Source organism: Lepeophtheirus salmonis, chromosome 3 (assembly GCF_016086655.4).
Source record: "Lepeophtheirus salmonis chromosome 3, UVic_Lsal_1.4, whole genome shotgun sequence".
In the NCBI taxonomy this organism is placed as follows: Eukaryota; Metazoa; Arthropoda; class Copepoda; order Siphonostomatoida; family Caligidae; genus Lepeophtheirus; species Lepeophtheirus salmonis.
The window spans coordinates 26,990,391-27,010,240 of NC_052133.2; the positions used below are offsets into that span (position 1 = coordinate 26,990,391).

Here is a 19,850-nt window from a genome sequence, read left to right on the forward strand (position 1 = left end):
ATGGTTTATGGTTGATATAAAAAAAGTTATAGGCTAATAAAATAAAATTTTTAACTCAAGAGAAACATATTTTGCATTGATCATTCTGCATTTTTTAGAGATTAATTTATGCATACTTATTTATTTATTTTAATCTTATCAACATCCAGATTGAAATATGCATACTTGGCCCGTCAATACAAAACCAACTTATAATGATTTTCCTCAAAAATAAGTCTATACCAATATTTGTATCTTTCATCAACAAACTATTGTTAATTTCTATCAACAAGGATGATTATTATTAACCGTTGGTTGTGCTGTAAATTGGACTAAAGGGAGTCACAATTGAATAGGTTTAAATTGATAGATTTTATTTAAACATGGTCATATTGGGGTGAAATTATGTCTCATTAGTGGCGTCCACATGATTTTTCAATTAATGGGGGGCTGTCCTTTGGAATTAATTTTTTTCAAAAAAATTTACAAATATTCAATTTTAAGAAAAAAATCTTCATACATATTTACAGGTATTCTCAAAAAATTAAATTTTGTGGAAAAAAATTTCAAAAATCTATATTTCTTGACGGAAAAATAAATTTTTGAATACTTAATTTTTTTTAACCAACATTTCAAAAAAATCTATAGCTGTTGATAAAAAATTTTAAATGTTAAATTCTTGGAAAAAAAATTGAAATGTTTAATTTTTGGAAAAAAAATTCAAATGTTTAATTTTTGGAAAAAAAATTCAAATGTTTAATTTTTGGAAAAAAAATTCAAATAGTTAAAGCTTTTTACAAAAAAATAAATTTTGTGGAAAAAAATTTCAAAAATCTATAGTTATTAACAAAAAATTATTTTTTTTGGAAATCTTATTTATGAACACTAAATTTTTTTGAACAATATTTCAAAAAAAAAACCATAGCTGATCACAAAAAAATTTAAATATTAAATTTTTTCAAAAAAAATTCCAAAATCCAGAGATGTTCACAAAAAAATTATTATTGTTTGGAAAGAAATTTCAAATGTAAAATTTTTCAAATAAATTTCAAAAATCCAGAACTATTTATAAAAAATTTAATTTCAAAAATCCAGAACTATTCATACAAAATTTAATTTCAAAAATTAATTTTTGTTAAAAAGATTCAAATATTTTTTACTTTTTGGAAAAAAATTTCAAAAATCCAAAATTATTCACAAAAAAGTTCAAAATTTATAATTTTTTTCTCTTTTGCATAATTTTCCCGAATGACCTTTATTTAATAAAATAAATATCAATTAAATATAAAAAAACAGACACTCCATGGTATAAAAAATATACATTAAAAATTCTCCAAAAGGGGGAAGCCAATGAATGGTCCCCGAACTCCTATGACTACTCCTAGTTCCTTTATCACTCTTGTTGCTAAAAAAGTTGTACAATTTTAGATAAACAACCAAACAAATTTTACTATATCAATATCTACAAAATGAAAGTTATATATTTATTTTCAAATAATTTAATTTAGGATTTCTAGGTGGTTTAAAACCCCAGGATAAATCTCTGGAAAGAAGAATCCCCATAGATAATATATAATAAGAAATACACTGTCAAGAAAAAGTTTAGAAACGAATGTAATTTCTCTTATTTGTCTAACGACCAATTATTTTTTCATAAGTTTAAATTTTAGCTTCATCAAAAAATCCTCCCGTTGCCGGCATAAATACTTTATAGTCTTTTTGCCATTCTTGCAGTTAGTTTTACAAGATAGGCAGCTATGTTATCATTCCAAGCATTCTTCAAAATGTTTTGCAACTCATTCATACTTGTGGGGCACTTTTCCCAAGCTTTTTTGCCTAGATGTTCCCACCATAGCTCTATTAGGTTCAAATTAGGAGATTGAGCTAGGCCATTGCATAATATATCAAAAATGAGAGACTTATTTCTTTTCCAAGAGCTTGGATATTTGTTTTGGGTCATTGTCTTTTTGAAAAACAAAATTCCTTCCAATTAGTCTCTGTTCAAAAGGAATTGCTTGCGTCTTCAGGATAGAATGACAGCCAATCGGAAGGAATTAACTAATTTCTGTCATAATTGCCAGAAAGGAACATTACATTTGAAATTAAATTTGGCAAAAAGAAGCTGAATTGTTACAGACAAATAATCAAAAATTATTTTATGGATCTATTTTTTTCATAATAGTTTTCATCGGGTTAAAGTAAAAAATATTGATAAAGTCATAAACATTCATGGAAATTATTTGTATTTTTCTTGCCAGTATATGTATTGTTGTAGTTTAAAATACCCATATTTTACATGGGTATTATGTGTAATAAAATGAAGGCATTAAGAAGATTGAATGGGAGAAAAAAGGAATTCAAGCTTGAAATTTGAATCGAATTATTTATACTTTTTTCCCTCCAGGAAAGGAAATTATGTTAAAACCAATTTATAAAATGTATAGCCATGTATATCTATGCACATAAATTTATGTCAAAATAGGCCTCATATCTTCTTCAAGTATGTTGAGAAAATCCATACAGAGTATAGTTAAGGTATGTCTGTTTTTTTCTTTTCTTTTTGTAATTTACTGTCAAAATACCTAATTAATTATCTTTCTTATTTTAACACTAACTATTTACATCAATTAAGAGTTCTTTCCGCGCTCTAGGATATTAGTGAATCCCTCATTGACGAGTCGAGGCTCACCTTTTCCGTATGCAAATTGATTTGCATACCATTAGAATTTATGACTCATAAATAAGTAAAGAAAAATATGTAGTTTTACGTTTTCTGTAAATGGTAAATTGCTGAGAAAAATAACAATAATATTTGGTAAAAGAATTTATCATCAAATCAATAAATTTACGTTAAGTAATTACTTACATGTTGGACTTTTGAAAATCTCCTTTTAGGTTCAAAAGGATGTAGGATTGTACATTTGTATAATTTATTTAAATTTACTAGTGTTTGGGGTGTTTTTTACTACAAAAAAAAGCTGAAAAAGGCTCTAAATTATTTGATCGTTACTCAATTCTTCACAACTATGGAATTACAATTCAAAAATTGTTACTACCAAGTGGTCCATTAAAGTCTGAACACATTCAATTTCAAAATTCAACAAGATGTGATTTATTATTCAATAAATGCAAATCATCAAAGTTAATACTATATTAATAGATGTGTGTATGAGCTCTCTTAATAATTAATGTAGCCACCTTTAGCGGCAATGATAATTTCCAGGCGACGGTGGAAGGTCTGGAATCCGCTACAGATGTAGTCCTCTGTCATGGCGTCCTAGTGCTAGCTGAAAGTGGTCTTGAGGGGCTTGGTGTTTGGAGCTCATACACTCCCCGTCTTCCCTTCGACATGAACCCAAAAGGTGTAGTTGAAGGTTTTGGTATAAGGGCTATAGGGGGCCGAAAGTGTCAAAAAAGAACTCAAAAGACTCATTCAAAAGAGTCTTGCAGCAAAAGAGATGGGGTTTCTTTCATTACCGGTGCCAAAAGTGGCCTCTCCACCATTGCAAGGCTCTTTCCATACACTTTTTTGATAGCTATCTGGAAAGTCTGTTGTTAAATCACAATATCTCAAGTTTGGGTCATCATGGACTGGATGGGTTTGTCCTGTTGTTGTTTTTGAAACTCCCACGGATCCAGTGTGGTGTTTTTGACAGAGCCCCTCCTCCTCTACAATTTTCGGACTTGCTGACGGATAACTGCTTCGAATATGCAAATGGAAATTCGTCGATCACGTTCAAGTATCATTTTCTAAACTTGTAGTATGTAAGCTAAAGAGCTCAGGCTTGTTTTGTTTAGTAACTAATTCCGAATGCTTTAATATATCGAAATATAAAGTAATTTCAATCACTTAACCTTTATTAATTAGTGAATTAGTAAGTGCTCAGATTTCAATCAACCACCCAGTAATAATTGTTCACAACTGTACAAGCAATAATTCAAATTAAATCAATCATCACTCAAAAGACAGATAAGGGGTAATAATTATATAAATTGTCTCCTAACAACCAAATAAAATATATATTTTGTATATTACTGAAGTAAGAAGCTTGATCTACATTGTAAGCACATGCAAAAACGGTCTTGATCGATCTTATTACAAATTCAGTTTAGAACGATTTTATAGATCAATTGCTGAAGAAGTCATGTGTGTTTCAATGCTCAGAATACCGATACAATAACGTCATACCATGCTTAAAGTTTTCCATATTTGTGTAATACTTATAATTGATTACAGGGAGAAATTTGTTAATGTTTATGTAATTTTGCAATTTTGATCCACGGTTGAAGATTTGTACAGAAGTTTTCGTCCAAAAATCTATAAAGACGTTGCTTGTGAACTTCAATGATAAAGGCGTAAAATGAAGTTAAATGACTTGCATAAATCATTTATGTACATTTAATAAATCAATCAGGTGGGCAGAGAAGAAGATCGGTCTATAAATTGAGAACAAAAAATAAATCCACGATTTGTAAACAACTAAACTTTGGTCGACAGTCTGATTTGATTAAAAAACTTTTCCTTGGCCGAGTTTCAATACAAAAATCTACTCCTTATTACTTACCATGTATTCATGTACATGAATAGTTGTGATTGTACTATAACCTCCTTTAATGAGACTTACAAAACACAAAATAGAGAGTGAACCTGTTCGTTATGCTGATGATAGTGATAAATGATATGCAATAAGCCTCTTCTTCTTTTTTTTGAGTGAAGAATATTAAAAAAAAAAGATCTAGACTAGGAGAAGAGAAACACATTAATTTTGAAGGAATCTTCATTTTAACAAGATATTAATTTACATACAATAAACAAACGATCTTTCTTCTTCTGTAGGTATAATACCTACATATGTATATAGATAGTAGTGTTGAGACTCGGTACGAGATCAAACTCTTTGATCGGTTCGGTCTTGACTTATTTTTTCTAAACGGATTTCAACCAATATTTCAGATTTTGTCCGCTTCCTCTCATTAATAAGTTGTATGATATGTACAACACATTTAACTATATATGACGATATTGTGGATTGGTGTTTACAATTTTTGATATAAAAATGATGTCATAAACAATGCATTTATAGAATTGGTCTGGACCGATTTTTTTGTTAGACAGATCTTGATCGATTTTTTCTTTGGGACGGTCTTATTTTACTGTATCACGCAACCTTTCCATAAAAAGAAAGAGTAAATACAGGAAAAAACCTCCACAGAGCAGTCTAGGATTTTTACACTTATAGATACTCCCAAAGAAGATACTAATCAGAGTCTTAATATAATACAAACAATAAAATCAAAAAAAAAAAAGAGAAGACCCCCTCCCCTTCATTGCCTGTCTATTTCAAGGGTCCCTTTTCCCCTATATCAATTTAACAAAATAAATGACACATAAGTGCCTTGGTACTTATTTTCCTAATTACACCCATTATTCTAAATGGCTATGTTGTCAGCTACATAACTATGACCCTCAAAGGTTGACAGAATTTATACATAATAGTTTGGCAAAGAGGAAACCATTATTTTTATATTAAAAAAATCATGGTACTTAATGTTAAATATAATAAAAGACATAGGTAGTCTTGTGTTGGGGTTTGATCTGAACTTCCTGGGCCGGTCTCTTAAAAATACGTTAAAATAATAATAACTTAGAAATTTACCCAAGAAGATAGGGGGGAAACCCCAGAAAACATTTAGAAAGCAAGCATTTTTAATATCTGGAGTAAAAGTTACCTATAGGCACAAATGAAGGGTTAATAGGATGTTCTTACAAATTAAAATACAGTTTATTAGCTTTAATTTGATACCCATACCAGTGCTATACAATAAGCCATTGCGAAGCTACATTCAAAAGAATGCAAACCTTTTTTTGCAGCCACTCACAATAAATATCCAAGGATCATGGGGCAGACATGACTGTCGTCTAAAACCAAGATGACTACTAAATTTAGTTTTTATAGATCTTGGAGAACGGGAAAATGTAAAATATGAAAAGTTTTTTAATATCATTTTCCAGTCAAATGTCTGTTCAAAAAATTATATGAGTAACTTTCATATTGTTATAAAAAATTTTTGCCCCTAAAATGGCCGACATCAACCATCCTGACGTCACATGACAATTCTTTAAGATTTTAATGCATGCTTAAAATTTATGAACATAATTATCATAATTTTAATAGTTTAACTTTTAAAAGTGGCCACATAAGGCACGCTCAACCTGATCCCTGGGCAACTTTTTGAAAATCACGATAATCCGCTGTTTTAACTCGACCACCATATTGCACGAGGTCCCGTTCAACTGCACCGCATAGGTAGAAGTCATAGGGATTGTAGTTGGGGTGGGTGTAGGCCTCAAAGTTTTTGGACAGCCACATCTTTTATTTTTTTATGCTAAAAAAAAAGAAGGACATATGACCCTGATGGTCTTCACTCTGTCCCTCACTTTACAGGCACCCTTCATGATGTCACAGTCCTTTAAACCAGAGCAAATCATAATAACCGCAGTTATACTTTTTCACTGATTGGACGGGATAAAGTCGTTGGATTCCATTGTTGTCAGCATCCAGTATTATCAACTAATAACCCAGTATTTTGGAAAAAATGCAACAGTAATTTTCTGGTATCTAACGGTCATTATGTGCAAAAATATTAATCGTGAAAAATATTGCGTGGACCCTGTATATATACGCACTGCACCTACGGTAAAAATACACCAAACTGTAAGAATAATAGCCTTAAACTACAGAAATAAAATGTAATACATGGGTTTTCCCATTTTTATTTTTTTTGCAAATTTAAAACACTTATGTTTCCGTTAATGTGAAACCCTTACAATATTAGAGGGCAAAGATAAACCTTTCTTTGTGTTTTCATTTAAAAAAAAGAGGACATAACCAGGTATAACGTTGATTATGATAGTAATAGTATTGAATTAAGACATATTTCAGTAGTTTAATCATTATCTTGATCTGTCAAACCACCTCCTCTAGGCTTGGGAACAACCTCACGGTTTCGCATAATTATTTGATCGACTTTAAGAATGTTGAATGCTGCATTAGTTGTCTATTTGATACCCAAAAACTTGGCTAACAAGGGATGATAAATTTCTTTATCGGCTGTATTTACAACAACGGTTTTTGGGTGCATCAATATCAACTCCTTCATTGACATTTCCTTCTTGATGAGGTGATAAAATTTGAGCAGTCATCTGAAGTCACTTAAGTTCTCATTTTTTCTGCAATAATACGTGGAATTGCGTGTAATGTACGTGCGAATTGGTTGATGGCGTATTGATAGAGCCCTTGACAGGTTTTTGCATAATCTCCTTTTCTTTAATTTTCATGTTCATTTTTTAAACTATATTTAGACAACAAATAGTTAATAAAAAATAGAATTATCTAAAACTTTCTTACCAAGATAAATTTACAGAAATATAATTAAACATTGTACTTTAAAATGTCTTCGCCAGATTCAGACTTACAAACATACAATATTCATATATCTAATCCAGGGATTGACAACTTCCATGATAATGAGGGCCATTTTTTTTTCTACTTTAATCATTGGAGGGGCACATGACCGTACCAGTGATAATGTAATTTAAAGGTAAACACTACCTTTTTAGGGGGGTTTTCTGGAAGGGAATTGAGCCTCATTTTTGTTATGGCTATTTTTTTTAAGCGTAAACCTTTGATCTTTTATTTACACAAGATTATTTGCTTTTAATTGTTTTAATTTTGCAGCAATGTTGATTTAATTTTTGTTTTATTAAGGCAAAAATCACTCGAGGTATAAATTATTAATTAATAATATCAAAAAATGTTCATTATTTACCTTTTTATATTTGTATTTTTTTAATACAATATAATCCATTATAAATTTCCGCACTCACCTCAAGCAATTTCTGCTCCAAAAATATTAAAATCAAATTGATATTGCTACTAAATTAGACTTCTTTAAAGTAAATACTCTTACGTAAATAAAGTAACCATTATTTATGGCCTTTAAAATATTTTTTTGTAATTATTAATACATGCTCTTAACATATTTTCTTATCAAATCAGCTAATCAACTTCCTTACAAACATTTTTTTTTCTTAATTGAGTGTGGAATACAATCATATTCTTTGACAAATTATCTTCCATTTCTATGAAAAGATTTTTCTTTCTAATACTTTCATTGCATGTAAAGATAGACTAAAATTTATTCTCTACTGTAAAAATATGAGAAATTGATCAGGGCTATATCGGAGCACATATAAGTATTTTCCATGAATAAAGGTTATAAGCTATATCTAAAACTTAATAGTGAATTAACTTATCTCATATCTTAAAAATGTCAATAATATGTATGAAATATTAAGGTATATGTTAAATTTTTTTTGATAGAAATTATATTTAAATAACTTCATACATCGGTATAAATTAGGGAGACAATAAAATCTTCTTTTTTTTTTGGAAAAGTAAATGCTTTAGTTTAAAAAATGGGTTTAATTGTTCAAAAAACATTTAAGAAATGTTTGAACAGTTCTAGAAACGAAAAAATAGAGTATTTTCTTTAATACTGTACATATAGTTTATATTAAAGATTTAAAAACAATAAATTAAGATGACTGAATTTCCTATGAAATATATTTTTTAATTATTTATTCACAAATATTATTTATATGTTTAAAATAACGTCAATTGAAGTTCATGGAAATGCAGCTCAGGCTCCTTTTTTTTAAATTTCTTTAGCATGCATATTGCAACCTAACTATTGGACTGATAAATATGAAAATTTGAAATTACAGTTAAATCACAAAAAATTCAACGAAAAATATTAAATTTTTTAATTTATATGGACTTTCTGACCATTTCACAGAAAATTACCATTTTTTCCATTTTAACAGATAAAACCAGAAATAAAAATCGAAGTCATCCTATTCCAAGATGGTACCTACTTTTTCTTTTTCTTGATGGCATATCAAATAAACAAACAAATACTTACTTTATTAATATTTACATATTTAGACACGAAATTATATTATACAAAAATGTTAAAAAATAGCTAAAATTCTTTATTACCTAAACTCATCCCTGTAATTTAAATACAAAGCCTTTCATTCTTTCAAATATGTCGATGAAATACGGGGTTTGTATGAATATCTATATGCCTTAAATAAATAATTGAGATTGTTTTTATGTTGAGGCAAGCCTAACTTTGAAGTACATTAAAAAAAGGAGTACTCAAATTTACTTTGCGTTGTATTAAAAATATTTCAATTGTTTTTCGACAAATATCCTCAATATCTGTCAACCAATTGTTGTTATGGACCCTTTGAAGGGAATGCAAGTTGCCCTTAATGTAGCGAAAATGGATCTTCACAATATAGATATAAGAAATTGATATATTTTATAGTTGAAAAGGACCATATTGGGGACAATATAAGTCTCTTAAATCCAAGAAAGGTTCTTAACTATATCTTAAATTCTTGTACAACAAATTTGAATACAAAGGCTTTAATTGAACAAAATATGTTTATAAAATATTAGGGTGTATGTATGAGGTGTGTTTAAAAAGTAATTTTTAGGAAAAATATTCATTTACTCATCAATATTTATGTTTACCCCTTCAAAGTAATCCCTCTAAGATACAATACGCTTGTGGTCGCACTTTTTCTAATCCTCAAAGCACTTCTCATAAGCACTTTTCGGTATAACCTTGACCTCTTCCAGCGATGAAGTCTTTATCTCTTCAATCTTTGCAAATCTCCATACTTTTGAAGGTCTCTTCAGTTTGAGAAACAAGAAGAAGTCCCATTGAGCCAAATCCGGTGGTTGAGGAATGATTGTTTCATTGTTTTTGACCAAAAAATATATCACAATCAAAGATGAGTGAGCCAGGTTAATTAGTGGACGTAAAAACAATGAATTGTGTTTCTACAATCCGGACATTTTTGCAAATTGTTTTTTTGGCAAGCGTTGCATAACTTCAAGATAATACTCATTATTGACCATACCCCCATATGGTAATAATTCCTGACTCCCTACGACATAGTAGTAAAAAAAACTGTCTGCAAAACTTTGACCACATTGGAATAGTTAGTACTTTCTGTAAACTTTTATTTTACTCTGAATATTTTTCTGTATGAAACAGTTAACACTCCAAGTGTGTTGAAGGATTTCATTTCATTTTTGGCAAAAAATTTGATGCAAATTTTTCAATCCATTTTTTTTTTTTTAATAACAAATAAATCCCCGAACACAAAAAAACAACTTATAATCCTTCTGCCTCTCAAAATAATCATATTATATAGCTGAAACCGTAAATATATTTTTGTGGTAAATGTACACACATACAAAAGTTACAAAATTGTGCATACCAAATGTACGTTGGTTACAAAATTTGAAAGGGTACCTTATTTTTTTAACATACCTAGAATATCTATGAAGTAAACAAATATATTTTCCTGTTCTTTGGTTGTTGTTTTTTGTTCAAGATTGTTTTTATGTTTTAAATTTCTCAAAAAGATCAAAGAAAACTTAAATTTAAAAAAATGATAATAGAAACTTCATTTTCTTCAATAAATCCTTTTAATTCTAATAAAGATGAATATAATACAAATTTATCAAGATAAGAAATACAAAAACTACCTACTTCTTTTTAAAAAACAAACAAACTTTTCTTTAACTCAAAAGAAAAAAAAATTGGGATGAAGAACGTAGGATAAGATAAAAGGAATGTGTGTACACTGCACAAATTATTTTAAAGTAATATATAATCAATTTAATAATATTATGCATTATTGCACAATCATTTTGCTGACTTAAATTTCTTTGTGTAGGAATTTTTGTAGAATTTTTTTAGTTTTTTTAATGTTTCATTAATTTGTCAGATGGAATTTTATTAATGAAGTATTAGTAAACATTACAGTAAAATTTTACTCCGTGTTATAATACTCAAGATTCAAGATAATTTTGCCACGAACATTTTCGACTCCTGGAGATTGGTCTGTATGACCTATTTGCCACCTTTTTATGTTATAAGTTCAAACTTTTGTTTGACCATTCCTTGCTTATTATGGATGGAGTTTCTCTTATTTCTTCAACCCTCTTCATGACTATGAATAAACTACCTGCAGTAAATGAATCTTTTGTCCTTATAAAGATTGTCTTCCTTTATTTCCTCAATATTTTTCACTTTTCTTTTTCTTTCAATCTACAGCTGAGATGCAAGAGAGTAAAGACTTAATATAAAATTCGAACCTTTAATATAAAAAAATAAAATGGGGGCCAAAATAGCAAGCGGAAAAATTACATGCTGCAAAAATGTTTACAGATCAAATGACCTGTCTCGATTACTCAGAATTTAGAAGTGATAAATACATACAAACTTTTATTTTTGTAAAGTTCAAAACAGTATACTATTTTTTGTACCAATTTCAGCACTTTTTGACCAACTTGTTATTCTTACTTGCAAAAATACTCTTGCTTCTACAATATGTGTCTCTTTTTGCCACACCAATCTACAGTATTTGCATACTCCTTACCCTAAAATACAGAAATCTCACACTGAAACTCGAGCAATTAACTCCTTTTCACTCATTTATTTTAATATTTCTTTAATTAGTCAGATGGAGTTGTACTAATTAAATAAAAATTATGGTATTACCATTACTCCATATGATCTAGGAATCTTCCATGAATTCAATATGCAAAAAGTATATTCCCATCTCTGGGAACAACCAAGGTGCAAACCTACACAGATTGAGCTCAAGAGAATAATTTCTTTTCGCTAGAATATTCCAATGTATATTTTATTATTAATATTTTAGACAATTTCTTAATATACGTCAACCATGAGCAAATACATATCAAACTACAGTCATTTGTAAAAGTAATTAATGTAAGTTAATTTTGAGTGAAAATAAATGTAAGATTTTATTTGAGGGGCACTGTCTAGAAAGCATCACTTTAACTACGTAGTATTATAGACGCTATTTTAATTTAACAATTTAATTAGTTGAGTAAAACTCGAAGTATATTTACTACAAGAATATACTTGTTTACTATTTGTACATGATTAAGGCCTCTTTGAACTATTTATTATTCTTATCAAAATAGGTATTGACGTCAATTTCTGATATCTATGATTGCATGATTTAGTAAAGATTGTTCTATGAGACGTCTTTTATATCCGCTTCGAATGTACTCTTAAAATTTTGAATGAAACAGGATCGGTATTCAAAATTTGGTGAGGAATGCATCCCTAATCCAAGTACAGAAGTAATGCATCAACATTAAAACAATCTTGAATAAAAGCAAGGAAATGGATACAATCCAAATATTATAAATTCATATAAACATTAGACATACAACCCAATATTTCTTAAACATATTTGAGCCAATAATAAGCCTATTATTCATATTTCCGGGATAATGTAATATACCCCAACATACAATTGGCTATAGCTTCAGAGCAATGTTTGATGTCTGATACATATATTAGCTCTGATATGCCCTTTTCAGATGTTCAATATACATTTTTAAATTTTTAATTGAGACGATTAATTTTTGTCTATTGTAAGTGCAATTTTCGAGGCTTCCTAAGGAGGAATAACGAGAATAATTTGTTAATAAAAATGGGCGATATTTTTTACTTGAAGAAAACAAATACAATCAAGGCTCAATTTTGCGAAAAGTTATTCTACCTTGCTTTTGCGTTGATGGGCAACTTGCGTTTTAAATATACTCAAGAAATACCTGTACATTTGGTTCTCAGCGTGGCACTTATCATATTTGTAAATGATCAAATATAAGCTAGGCTCAACTCTAGCAACTAGCAAACAGGCCTAGTATTATTATTTTTTTATAGCCTTGTTCAATATTTTTTACCTCAGGATACTACAAAAATAAACTAGTTATATATTTGGTAAATTTATGGACATATTTGATTGGGTTAGATTCGAAGGGAACCCCCCTATACATTACCGTTTTTTCCAATCAGAAACAAGTACACAAAGGGTTTTACAGAATATGTTAAATATCGGTTTTGTTCAAAAAAAAACATTTTCAAACTTTACGGAAGTGAAAGATTGGGAATTCTGTGTTTTTAAAATATAATTTACTTAAAAGTCACTCGTAATATTTGGTCTTTTCTATAGCCAGACTGGTTTCTTAGTAGCCACTGGCTAGAATGTCTGTTGATCCCTTAGTATAAGGCACGTTAGAACTACGTCAGTCTTGTTATCGAAACCATGTGTTAAAAAAACCTTGTTCAATCGTATATATTATTATTATGTAGATAATTCTATCTAAATGATATTTCTTCAATACAAAACAAAACTCATCAGGGAGGGGATTTGAATATATATATATATGATGAAAATTGAATAACATTTCTAACAATTGAGTTTCTCTATTCACGTATTCATTTTCTTACAATATGTACAGGGTAGAAAATAAGAAAATACAGGGTTAGTATTTTATTCTTGATAGCCTTAATTATATTTCTTGTAATATACATATGATACAAAAATGCAAAACTATCGCCAATAAAGTCAGTTATTTCACTATTCAATTATGTTACTATCGGCTTTTGATATAACATAAGGGCTGAAAAGTCCCAAGCTTAAAAAAAACAAAAAAACAACACGTTTTATTTTTGTAGAAGATTAACATTTTTTTTAATTACAATAATAACAATTGAGTACAGTTTAATACTTAACAAGTCATCGCTTAGCTTAAACGGTATTTTTTACTATCAAGAAGACGAAAAAAAATTGAAACACAAAGTTGTTTTTGATGCATTGTTTTAGAAGTCAGAAAGGACGTGTCACACTTAGCACAATAATTGCCAAACTAACGAACAAATTGTCATTAAATTTTGACATTTGTCTTTTGAAGGTGTGCGCTAACTAAAAATTAGATGATTTTTTTTTAAAATAGCACCATCTATACGTGGAGCCTGATAATTTTCAGCCTATGTGTTATGATATGTTATAATCCTCTTATAAAAAAAAGATGCAGGACTTATTGATGTAGTCTGGATCTATCTCAATCCAGGAGTGTTCAACAGCTGCCTTCATTGAAGCCACGCTCATTTACATGACCTTATCTCAAAATGCACCCAGAAGAAATAATCAATAGGATCAGTATTTTGACTTCTCCCAGTAATGGATATTTTGAACTAAGAAGAATGGGATGAATTTGGGGGTTATGGCTAATTTTGCCGTGATCATTTTTGCCGCTGGTAGTTTTGCCTAGAGGACATTTTGCGGCAAAACATATTTGCCCCTTTTATTGTTTATATATTCTGGGCTTACATCATCTGAGATCCGTGATTCCTTAGTTTTTCGTCTTCATAAAGTATAAACAGTACATGATGTCTTCTTTATCATTATTATTTAATTACTATTTATATTTTTTCTTCTGTTCTTCTGCCAGCTTTATAATTAATCAGATTGCCATACAACAATAAAGTTCGAACCGTTCATATAAAACTATAAAAAGGCAGCTAAATATTAGGTTAGGTAAGCACTTCAGAGCGAGTTTTCTACTTGATGTCTTTTGTAAGCAATATCACACAATGAATACATTACATCTAAAAATAATTACAGTAAGTGTACACATAAAAAAAGTTTCTGTAGACGTATGTGTTTATTGAAGCCAGTTGTGTGTTACAACATTACACAAAGAAAGTAAATACAATTCGTTACAGATTTTTCAGTATCACTACGACCAAGATATAAAGGCAGAACAGGCGGCTAAAAAAATTGTACTGTTTATGGACCCAATATAGGTTCGAATTCAACATCAAAGCGGTGGTTTCAACAATTCCTTTCTGGTTATATGGACGTAAAAAATCTTCGAGCTGGACCGGCAAGTCAGCACTTTGTCCATTGCCAATAACTTAAGATTAGCCATAAAATCGCTTGGAACCCTCTAAATTGTATAATCCTAACTATGTTCATTTTATGGTAAAAAGAAAACAAATAAACGTTTAGAGCTTTTTACTTCATCTATCATGCCACAAAATCTCTTCAAGGCAAAACTTTCGACAACAAAACTACCGGTAACAGATTTTTGACTTGTGTGCAGTAAACCCATTATGCTGTTGGTGAAAATATGGCTCTTTTAAAATTTGACGAGGACTTACCTCCTAGCTTTTAAGACTGTTTTGTTGAATTCAGGGTGAAAGATTTCTCACAATAAATGATTTAAATAATGATTGGATTCTTTTGACAATGAGTATAAGCTTCGTCACTTGATTCTTGAGAGTATGTCTCTTTAAAAATTATCCAGGATCTACCACCATGAAAAACTTGTGTCCTGGTACTCTGATGCTATTTTTATCTTTTATAATTTTGGATTTTAACGTCTGTCGTTTCTTCGTTTCCACTCGGTAAATACCACATAGATGGTATATTAATGAAAGTAATTTATTGAATTCAACCCTTAAGACATTGCATTATTGAAATAAATTAATAATGAATCAAGAAATATGTACATTGTACATATGAAGAAAAAATTATAAGAAAATGAAATTCAAGAAATCTTCATTGTTAACTTCACATTCTAAAAAAAATAGTTTATATATATATTCAATAAGAATCAATGTTCTATATATATATATATTTAATTAAATTCCATATGAACTTTAAGGAGAAACACCCAAGTCTTATTAATTCTATTAGACATTATTACGTATATTCAAAATACATATTTTATACACGGTGCCAATCAAACAATATACTGTTGCCATTTAATTCTTGAACTAACGCTAATTATATATGTACGTTACAAAAATATTATTTGCTACAAAACTATTCCCAATAGCAAGTGAGTCCGCAGGATTACTTATTGATGGTGGGGGATTGTTTTTTGTAATTTTTTGGATAGTAATTTCAAATAATAAATTCTAAAATTAACAGCCCATCATAAAATATTAAATATAAAATTTTCTGGAAAATAAATTAAAAATAAGTTTTCAAAAAAAACACCCAATTTTTTTAGGGTGGAAGGGGCTGCAGTTCCTCCACCCTACCCCCTTAGGACGCCCCTGAATAGTTGTTTTTCTTATTTTTAAATTTTAAAAAAATCAAATTTTCTTGAAAATAATTTTACATATATAACTTTTTTTAAAATAATTTAAAATATTAAATTGTTTGGAAGAAATTTCCAAACTCCATAGATATTTAAATTTTCATGAAAAAAATTTCAAAATCCATAGCTTTTAACATAAAATTTCAAAAATAAAATTACGAATCTAAAAGTTTTTGGAAGAAGAATCCAGAATCCCCAGTTGTTTATATAAATTTACATTTTTGGAAAAAAAAAATTAAAAATTTATTTAATATTCAAATACAAATAATTTTTAGTAAAAACCTATAATTTTTTTTTTTTTTTGGTGAGGCAGGAGGAAGGGTGCAGCCCTCCCAACCAACCCCCTCCTGCAGATTCTTCTAAAAAGTGGGGTTTTTTTTGTTCTTTTTTTTAAATTGTCATTCACAAAAAAATTAACTTTTTGAAAAGAATTAGAGATATATATCTTTTTATAAAAGGAATTTCTTATTTCTTTGATAGGATTTTTAAATTTTTTTGCAAATATCACTAAAATCCATAGGTATTCAAAAATATCAAAAATATTTATAAAGTTGTTAACCAAAAATTTAATTTGGCATAACATTTTTTCATGTCAGTTTCATTATATTCTGTTAAATGATTTTAAAACATCATAAAAATATATTCTTAATATTATTTCAATCTTCCCACCCATAAACTGGACAAAATATTTTGAAGCGTGTTCATTGTTTTTAATATATCTAGTTATCCCAATAAGTAAAAAAATACTCTGTCAAAAATATTTTTAATGTCATAATTTTCGAGTAAACATAAAAGAAAATCAAATTCTTTATTTTTACTGTGATTCGTTTAAATTTAGTATTTTCCAAAAATTTAATCCCTAAAACCAAAAAAATGTCTCCTCAAAAAAAATTCGGGTGTCAAATTTGTTAGCTTTAAAAAAGACTAAAAACTTTTTACTAAAAATGGTCAAAAAACATAACTCCCCCTACAAAAAAAATATCATCCAATGGATGCTCCTGATGACGTCGCCATTAAATAATTAGGTCCCCCCTTAGAAATACATTCCAGCAGTTTTGGCATTGAGTCTTCTGCCCATAGCAAGTTGAGCCTGGGGGCTGTAGTGAAGTAATTTTTGTTTTTTTTTGTCAAATAGGTAATTTTTTTAAGATCTATTTTTCTAAATAAAAGGATATTCGGCCAAATTACGCAGCGAAGCATAAATTTTAAATTTCCCCACCCCACCAAAAAAAAAAAAAAAACGTGCTCAATTGACAAATAAGAAATTTCATCTAACAGCTGATGCTAAGGGTCACCAGAATTTTTAAAATTATTTACGAATTTTGAATTGTAAAGTGTGTATTTTTTCTAGTTCACACCCGGTACTTAGTTTAAAGTACAGAATAAGGGCGTTTGAGACTGTTTTTATTTTATTTTTGACTTTGTATATTTATTGAACTTTAATCTACGTATTATAGGTAGGGATGTCTACCCATAATATGTGGGTACGATATGCCACTTAGTGTGCAGTAGCAACTATTAGTAACGAACAATGATGATGAGCGTAGGTTTACATAGTATGAAAACGAATACAAACTTTCTATTCACTTGCAAGGAAACACACTGTAGATATGTACCGTAGAGCTCTTTGTTTTTCAACTTTTTTTCGAATTTCGACTACAATAAATGCAGAAAAGTGCTCATATACAATGAAGATTATCTATGCGAAATTTTATTGCCCTACGAAGTCACCTTTAATTCGCACATCTGAATCAAATTATAAAAAAAATACAATAACTCTTTACTTAGTGAATATAGATACTAAAAGTACATTTTTAGTTATCTTGTATCAAGTAATTTTGATAGGCATTTGTTTAACCTATAAAAAATGTAACAAAAGTTTTTTTATGAAGTTGTCCTATGGCACAAAAAAAGAGACGAAAGAAAGGAAAATTTTTATGACCCACGTATAGAGATCAAAATTTTCTTAAGGTTATGTTCTCTTATTGTTCCATAAAGTAGCATAGAAAAAAACCTAGTAAATGTTCTTTATATGTAAGAAGAATACCGATCATAGTTAATTAATAGAAAATAATGATTAATGCCTTTTTTTAATTTTAATTGAGTAAATAAAGAACTTTTGTCTGCTTTCAAACTTTGAATTACACTACATAAGTTGATATACTAGGAAAATAAAATTTTGAATAGGGTATTTTCATACCGTATCACTACTTTTTCGAACTAGCTGTAATCAAAGTTTCAGAAAAGTAGAAAAACAAACTTCACTGTAGAGGTCCTACATAAAACTCTTTCAAGTGTATAAAGATATATTATGTATGTAAAGTGTACATTAAGGTGAAGCTGGTGTTCAACCAATTCTTAAATATATGTGTTTAATTTCATAGATATATATTTATAATTATATAGAACACAACACCTTTTGATTTTTTGAGAAAGTGCAGAAAAGCTAGGATAAAATCCAAATTTTTGAAGTTTTGAATTTGATTAAAATACATAGGGTAGCAATTTAAAATCCGGAACAAGTTTAATCTTCAATATCTTTCCAACCCTGAAATCTATGATTATTATAGCGTATTCATGAAATTCAACTGACAAAACTGTATAAGCTAAAATTCAAAATCCTTGTGATGCCCTCCGAAGATACAGCCATTTTTGAGCGCCTATGTTCTGAGTGCACGCCCTAGGAGATTATTAAGTTTACAAAGCTGCCTAAATCACATGTTTTCGATGGGGGCAAGGCTTTCAAGGAGCCTGATGGGTCAGAAAAACCTGCAAGGAAGATTCATGATCGGTTTGGGAGCAAAAAATATACTCCAGACGTCTGAAGGCATTACATGAAATGATTGATGACAACTCCAGTATCTCCATGTGGAGACTGACTCGAATGATGAGCGTAGACCCACATACCATCACGACTACCGTAAACTGGTACCACAGGTGTAAAAGTTAATTCTAAAAAGTCAGGCATATGCTGTTGGAAGCTATGTTCAAATTGGGTAATTGAAACCGGATTTTCAGTTTCAAACACAATGTTTTTAAGATCTTCATGTGTGGGCTGAAATAATTGAAGTCTTCTACCTCGCTAGATTTGAATCCCATGGGCTATTATGACGCCTGATGTGTCTTGGACAATGGATCCAATAAACGCGTACATAAATAATGACTCTTTGTGGGGTTTCATACTCGAAACAGTAACCAATATGTTCAAGAAGTTCCTCCCTCATCAATACCCGTGCAAGGCTCAGGGTTAGGTTGGAGGCGGTGGTAGAAGCTGGAGAGGGCTTGGTTGAGTGATGTTCGTCACTTTGAAAAAAGGAATTATAGTTTCCAAAAAATGTCAACATATATTTGTTTATACATCATTACCTGTACTAAGTCTTGACAATATAAGATGTTGTTATTTTTTTTTCTTCATAGGGACACTAATTTTGGCATGGACTTAATTTCTTTTAAGATAAATATTTAACATAAGAAATGATTAAATACTGTTTATGATGATTCCAAGGCTTTCAAGGAGTCTGAGGTGTCAAAAACACCTGCAAAAAATTCGCATGATTGTTCTAAGAGCAAAAAAACCCAACTCTAGACTTCCTGAAACATAAGGGAAAATAAAAAATATGGCCTCGTAGCTCACAGGATCTTAATCCCTTGGAATCACATGTAGCTTGGAGTTAGAGTCCAATAAACGTACACTTAACACCGTCTACTCATTTTCTGAGCTCCCGTTCTCAAGTCATTGACCAAAATAGACAAGGAGCGGGTCATCAAGTATTATGGAGGGTTATGGGC

General features: G+C 29.5%; 1 protein-coding gene across 1 annotated transcript in view; it reads left to right on the forward strand.

Annotated features, from left to right (window-relative positions):
- The window catches only part of LOC121114539 (uncharacterized), a 316,164-nt gene that overhangs the window by 92,178 nt on the left and 204,136 nt on the right, over positions 1-19,850 (forward strand). The gene's annotated exons all lie outside the window — the stretch shown is intronic.